This window comes from Triticum dicoccoides, chromosome 1B, assembly GCF_002162155.2.
Source record: "Triticum dicoccoides isolate Atlit2015 ecotype Zavitan chromosome 1B, WEW_v2.0, whole genome shotgun sequence".
Taxonomy (NCBI): domain Eukaryota; kingdom Viridiplantae; phylum Streptophyta; class Magnoliopsida; order Poales; family Poaceae; genus Triticum; species Triticum dicoccoides.
The window spans coordinates 141,316,968-141,324,713 of NC_041381.1; the positions used below are offsets into that span (position 1 = coordinate 141,316,968).

At 41.6% G+C, this 7,746-nt stretch overlaps 1 long non-coding RNA gene across 2 annotated transcripts; it reads right to left on the reverse strand.

The window, feature by feature from the left end:
• Positions 1 to 2,803: 2,803 nt before the first annotated feature.
• On the reverse strand, positions 2,804 to 6,528 carry LOC119323785. Of its 2 annotated transcripts, none has more exons than XR_005156500.1 (3): positions 6,118 to 6,528; positions 4,470 to 6,035; positions 2,804 to 4,225 (listed from the first exon to the last, which is right to left on the reverse strand). It is a non-coding gene; the product is annotated as an uncharacterized LOC119323785 (long non-coding RNA). The 2 variants fall into 2 exon arrangements; XR_005156497.1 differs by having other exon boundaries at positions 2,804 to 4,237.
• Between the last annotated feature and the right edge of the window lie 1,218 nt (positions 6,529 to 7,746).

Sequence of the window (7,746 nt, forward strand, 5' to 3'; positions counted from 1 at the left end):
AAGTTTTCAAATTTTGGGTGATCTTACCATGGATGAAGGAATAAGGGTTAGCAAAAGGCTAATCTTGGGGATGCCTGAGGCACCCCCAAGATAATATTCAAAGAAGTAGCAAGCAACTAAGCTTGGTGATTCCCCCAAGCGGCATCCCCTCTTTCTTCTAACAACCATCGGTATTTTACTTGAAACTATATTTTTATTCGTCACATATTATGAGTTTTGCTTGGAGCGTCTTGTATGATATGAGTTTTTGCTTGTTTTGCTTTGTGTTTTATGTCTTGAATCCTTGCTGGACACACCTTTTTGAGAGAGAAAAAAATTATGCTATGCTTGCTCCTATGCTTCACTTCAATTTTTAGAGCCATGGATTTGCTCTAGTACTTCACTTATATCTTTTTGAGCACGGTGTGCATTGTTATTTTTGAAGAAATGCTCTCATGCTTCACTTAGATTTATTTGGGAGTTAGTAAAATTTTGAAGAAATTCTCTCTTGCTTTACTTAGATTATTTTGAGAGAAAGAAAAATTATGCTCTTGTTCTTCACTTATATTTGTTTGAGCTTATCAAAAGCAACATATGAAAATAGTCCCAAAGTGATAGATATCCAAGGAGGATATAATAAAAACTTTCATGAAGATCATTGGACAAAATAAACTCGATTCTTAGTAATGGTTTTGAGATATGACGATATGATATGTGAGTCATGTTGATGAGTAATTGTGCTTTATTAAGAATATTGATGTTAAGGTTTGTGATTCCCTATGCAAGCACGAAAGTCAATAGTTATGCAATGAAATTTATATCCTGCTTGTGGTGCATTATTCGGTGTTACTTACGCTTAATGCTTGGGTACGAGATTTTTTGCTTTTTGGTTGGTCGCTTCTCGATTTTTTTGCTAGCCTTCATTTTGCACTAAGTATGATCACTACTTGTGCATCCAAAACCCTTTAAAGAGGTTTTGCCTTATGAGTCCACTATACCTACCTATATGCAGAATTTCCGTGCCGTTCTAAGCAAATTTTCATGTGCCATCTCTAATTTTCAAAAGATATTTCTCTTTTGTATGCTCTACCGCTCGCGAGGCAGTGAGGGGTGGCCAATATTTTCCATGATGGATGTGTTATTCTAATGATGAGTGTTTATTCACTTGTCATTGCACGAGGGTACGGCAAAGGTATTGGGAATGCCCAGTCCTGAAATGAAAAATGAATCTACTTTATGTTGCCAAATAATAAAATCCTTGAAAAGTGTTGGTATGGAGGGCACCCATGGATATGGACAAGCCATGGAAAGTGAAAGTACTGGTGGAAAAAGGAATAAACTTTATTTTCTGTTTGGGAACCGCCTATGATGTATCTAGCATGGAAAGTGTTGGGAGCTCTATGTCATTTTCGTTGGTGGGAAAAGTATGCCTCCCAAAATGTTTTTATCTCTTAATTTTTTGCTTTGAGCTCTGGCACCTCTAGAAATCCCTACTTCCCTCTGCGAAGGGCCTTTCTTTTACTTATACAATTTTTATTTTGAATTTGAGTCTCCACCTTCTCTTATAAAGCACCAACTAAGGGGCATTATGATCGTATTTGAGCATTGGGTGTAGCTAATATTCGAGTGTGTTTCATGAATGGATCAATGATTGAGCATAATGGGCTAGGGATAACTTGCTTTAGTGTTGATATTTTAAAAGACATGGTTGCTTGTTGGTATGCTTGAGTATTAAAACCTTCATGTCAAAACTAGATTGTTGCTTTGAACCATATAAAAGTCCAAATGTCCATGCTACAAAGAAAAGAAAATGTGATGAACATGTTAGGCAGCATTCCACATCAAAAAATTTGTTTCTATCATTTACCTACTTGAGGACGAGCAGGAATTAAGCTTGGGGGTGCTGATACATCTCCAACATATCTATAATTTTTTATTGTCCCATGTTGTTATATTATCATTCTTGAATGTTTTGCAATCATTTTATAGTCATTTTATATCATTTTTTGGTACTAACCTATTAACATAGTGACCAGTGCCAGTTGTTATTTTCTGCATGTTTTTTACATCACAGGAAATCAATACCAAACTGAGTCCAAATGTAGCGAGACTTTTTGTGGATTTTTTTTGGGCCAAAAGACATCTAGTGGGCCAGGAACGCACCTGGGGGAGCTCCAAGGGGAGCACAACCCACTAGGGCGTGCCTGGGGGCCCAGGCGAGCCCTGGTGGGTTGTGCCCTCCTTGTTGGCCTCCCGCACCGCCTCTTTGCTCTATAAATACCCCAATATTCCAGAAACCCTAGGGGAGTTGATGAAAATCAATTCCAGCCGCCACAGAGTCCAGAAACACCAGCAATCTGGACACCATCTAGGAGGGGTTCATCATGTGCATTGTGCCTCTCCGATGATGCGTGAGTAGTTCTTTGTAGACCTACGGGTCCGTAGTTAGTAGCTAGATGGCTTCCTCTCTCTCTCTCTCTTGATTATCAATACAATGGTCTCTTGGAGATCCATATGATGTAAGTCTTTTTGCGGTGTGTTTGTTGGGATCCGATGAACTTTGAGTTTATGAACAGATCTATGTTTTTATCCATGAAATTTATTTGAGTCTTCTTTGATCTCTTATATGCATGATTGATTACTAGGAAAATTGCCCGTGCGTTGCAACGGGATACACCGAGAAAAATAACGAAATGATTATGTATGTTTTTAATTCCTCACCATGTCCTGGTTGATACCCATCCTGCTCTGCATCATGACGTTTCATGCGCCATTGCCATTGTCAGTTTAGCTTATTCGCAAGTACAGCAACATGCTTCCCAAATTCGTGTCATCCTTAATCAAATTATTGCATGTGCAGGCAGCCTGCCAGATGGAACACAACCGTACTGAGTGCAAAATGATTACATCAGAGACAAAGTTCGTATTGTCTTTCTACCCAAAAATGTACTACTTTGAATCTAGAAAAACAATAGCATATAATTAATACTGATACATTGTGATTAACAGTTAACATCCAGCAACCTCTGTTGCCATACCTATATATCAAGCTTAACATCATTAGAATTAGTCCTAAGCCCTGCAAAAAGAACAACCAGTCATAATATAAGATGTAGGTATTTCAAGAAATAAATGTCACATTTGCAGCTCCAAATGCTTCTTATCGTTGGGCTCGAATCTCTGACAATTTGATAACCCTTATATAATCTAATTTCAGAACAAATGGGTACATTGGTCAAACCTTGATGTTATGTAATCAGACCCTTATGCCCATAGCAGAGAGCCAGTCGCAGGTTAAGAGAAGTGGTATGATGTAGTCATCCAGCGCACTGGTGCAAGGAGGATGCTCTTTGCCTCCAAATGGGAATTACTGCTCGATCGTTCTCCAAATAAACATTTTTTACTGGTACCAAAACAGAAACATGGTGTATGCATGCATGCAATCTAAAGAACACAATCTAAAGAAAAAATATGTTTTATTTCAGAATCAAATACATTAGCTACATGTACACACTGTGCACATTAGGTTTCAGTGACTACATAGATCGCACTCAAAATCCTTAATGTGTAAAAATATGACCAGAATCCATATCCACATAAAACAACAAAGAAACCATTCTGATGCATTGATTCAAAAATTTCTAAGGGGCAACAATCTAAACTCAGAAAAGTAACATAGATTGATCGGACAAACTGTTGTCCCGAATTAACCAATGAGCAAGGACGTAGAGAACAGAAAGGGGACTATGAGCCTAAGGCATCTCGATATAGAAAATATCTTACTTGACAGAGCTCATGGTCATTTTCTCTATTTTAAGCTTCAGGTCACCTTCTGACTGGCAAATTGTAGATGGCAGGGTTGCATAAGACATTAACTCGTCAACAATGAAGCAACTTCATAAGGTGACATCTGAAAACATTAGTTCTGATCCTGAAAATAGGTTCAGTCAGAGTATCATGGACAAATTCTCGTTCCCTGGGCAACTGAACTCCTAGCATAGCCTATTTACATTGCGGCACATTTATCTCTCAACAAATAAAAAAATTGCTATATCTATTACATCGTGGAAGGAAACATGAGGGATCGAGGGAGGCGACAAGGCCATTGGGACAGCTAGTCCAGGGCCATCGACTGGTGCAGAGAGGTAGTGTAAGTTCCATACCTTGAGGACGTAGACCTGGAGTAACGTGCTTGTGGAGCTCGAGCTGGGAGTAGCATAAGTCCTAGTTGGTACTCCCTTCGTTTCTAAATATAAGACTTTTAGAGATTTCAATAGGGGCTACATACGGATGTATATAGACATATTTTAGAGTGTAGATTAACTCATTTTAGAGTTCAAATTAGAATCTCTAAAAAGACTTATATTTAAGATCCGACGGAGTACTTGCTACGAAGGGGAAGCAAGCCAAATTCAGGATGGCCGAGACTGCGAACAGAGAAATTACATGGTGGATTGGGAAGGAGAGGGCAGGGAGGAGAAGTAGTGTACCAGAGGTCGTGGATGGAGGAGGGCGCAGGAAAGGATGAAGTCGAGGATGCGGGATGACCTTCAGCCAGTTCCAGCCGCTGCAGGGCATGCGAGCTCTCTGTGGTAGGAGTCCATGTCTTCCGCGCCGGCGATGAGTTGTCGAACGTGGGCAAGGTGGGCATTTGCGTGCCGAACCAACCAGCGCAACCGCCCAAGGAGAGATGCTCCACGCGCACAAGACCAGCGCCCTTGCACCGCTACGCCCCTGCGGCACCCTTCCTTCTTCTCCCTACCTCTTCTCCTCGAGCTCATGCGTTGCAACGGGGTATACATACTATAGTGGTTTAACAATCATGCGTTCAACATATACTCAACATGAATATGTCCAACATATACAATTAGGATCGTCATGCACAATTGCACATGCAGATTGGAAAAACATCCCAAAGTGATGGTCCCACCTATACCAAAATAGAAACTAATTTAATCAAGTTTGTCCAGGCCCTCGTAATACTCCTCGTTGTGGGTCAAAAATTGAAGGAAATCTAGCAAGCAAAATCATTGAGTTTACATAATAAATCCAGTGCCAACAACTTGTGATGAGTACGGGCAGCTATGCCTCTGATGACCACAGCAGACGGCACCTTCAATGTTAACGAGCCAGGGACGGATGGAACAGGACACACCATCATGTTCTACTAATTCAATGTTGAATTTATTTATTTCTGTTTCTTTAAAAAATGATTGTGCATATGTCAATCAGCTATGTAACCATATCGCCTTATTAGGACCAAATAGAGTTCAAGTTCAAACTACCAAGATACATGTTCCTAAGTTTACCTGAATTCAAAACATGTTCTAAGATTGGTATGATAGGTATGACCAATTATGCATGTTTTTAAGACAATACTATATGCCACTATATTAGTTACCGGAAAAAGATTGCACCTTGGATTTGGTTTGCCAACTGCTGCTCTGAGATAGATGGCTACACCAGCAAGCGATACGATTGTTATAGAGCATTTGAGGCAAAAATCAATATACAACGGATCCATGAAAATAAAAAGGGACTGGACCATTTGCATTGTGATTCATTTTGGTGAATTTTGCACATAAGAGCTCCAAATCAAACAATATTGGAGATAGTCTTAGAATATGTGTGCCGGTATTCTCTTGCTTATGTGAGATGAGGAAAGGATACTTAATTCTTTTTCTTATAGAAAACAAGGGAGGCTCCTCGGCTCCATTGCAAGACAATGGAACCTTACATAGTTCAGTCTTACACAAATTCTGGACCAGCAAGATGGATGATTGGATGCCCTAGATGCACATGAAGTGACTACTCCTAGGAAGAGCTCGGATGCCCAAGACACTGCACACACATTTCAATCTTCAGAACATCAATCTGAACTGTGTATAGAAGAACAAGATAAGCTGCACAATATGAGCAGCAGATAAAACCAGTACCAAATGTAATTCAGTCGTAATGCCAGAAGATTACCTGATGCCAATATAACACAAGATTACCTGATGCAAGGTAATTCAGTCGTAATGTCATCCAGTCTGACTGTACAATCCTTTTGGTATCTGAAACTACATTAACTTAGATTAAATGAATCAGATTGTACTCACACTCACAGAGTTCAGAAAGCATAAAGCATCCACCTACCACTCAATTCGCCTTCCCTCCGTCGCAGTAGTGCAAGCACATCGTCCCATCCTTCTCCATACTTCCACCTCCATTGTCTGCTCTTGCTGTAGACAATCTTCCCCCATCCCCACGGAGGGAACCTCTCCTACATTTCTCAGCACCCGCCATGGCCTTGGAGATCTTCCTGCCAGCCATGGAGGACCGCCTCCACCTGCAAGGACTTCGCGCCGCCACGCCGGATCCCTCCATCTCCCGCTTCCGCCCGACTCCCGTGAGCTCCTGCCTAGGTCGCAGCACAGCCCCTCCTTTCTTCCTTCTTCTCTCCCTCACCTCCCCGTCTCCTTTCTGCCCAGGACCGCGGATGCCATGGATCCGCCCGGGAATCCACGCTCCGGCGACCCCCGCCTTCGTATCTGCCTCCCCAGCCCCTGCAAGCTCAAGTCGCCACCGCCGCCACCGCCGCCGCCGTCCCAACGCCGCTCGAGTCGCCGCCTGCCCACATTGATCCGGCCCCAGACATAGACATATGGACCGCGGGTTGAATATAGCAAAATGCAGGGCCTTTCTGAAAAATCGAAAGGTTATGTCAGATTAGCCACTTAAAGAAGGAGTGCGGGTTAAATTTCTAGAAACGTAGGGACTTTTATGCAAAAACACCGACGACGTACCACCAGCAGCCATAAGCGATTTATTAGTAGGGAAAGATAGCCTCGTATTTCTTCTCTAATATTTGGGTTTTATTTGGCCAACTTGATTTATTTATCTTGCAATGAGAAGAGGTACTTTGTGATGGGTTCGATCTTACGGTGCTTGATCCCAGTGACAGAAAGGGAAACGACACGTATGTTAACAAGATGGGGTCTATTTCTACATAAATAGATCTTGTCTACATCATGCCATCGTTCTTATTGCATTACTCTATTTTTTCATGAACTTAATACACTAGATGCATGTTGGATAGCGGTCGGTGTGTGGAGTAATAGTAGTAGATGCAGGCAGGAGTCGGTCTACTAATCTTGGATGTGATGCCTATATAATGATCATTGCCTAGATATCGTCATGATTATTTGAAGTTCTATCAATTTCCCAACAATAATTGTTTTCCCACCATTTGCTATTTTTCTCGAGAGAAGCCACTTGTGAAACCTACGGCCACCGGGTCTCTTTTCATCATATTTGCCTTTGCGATCTATTTTTCTTTGCCTATATTTTCAGATTTATTAAACCAAAAAATACAAAAATACCTTGCTGCAATTCATTTGTTCCACGATCTATTTATCTTATCTATCACTTTTATCTCACGTTATTTGCCTATCTTGAGGCGCCGTACCCGAAAGGGATTGACACCCCTTTAACACGTCGGGTTGCGAGTATTTGTTATTTGTGTGCAGGTGTTATTTACATGGTGTTAGGAGGTTCTCCTACTGGTTCGATAACCTTGGTCTCATCACTGAGGGAAATACCTACCGTCGCTATACTACATCATCCCTTCCTCTCTGGGGAAATAACGATGTAGTTCTAGCACACATCACCAGCTGACCCGGATTGTCAACCTAGGGCGGGTGAACCGCAGGGCTCCATATGATTGGCTGCTCTGACCACCGTAAGAATCGAGGTACCGCCGGCTCAACTGTATTAACCGCACAC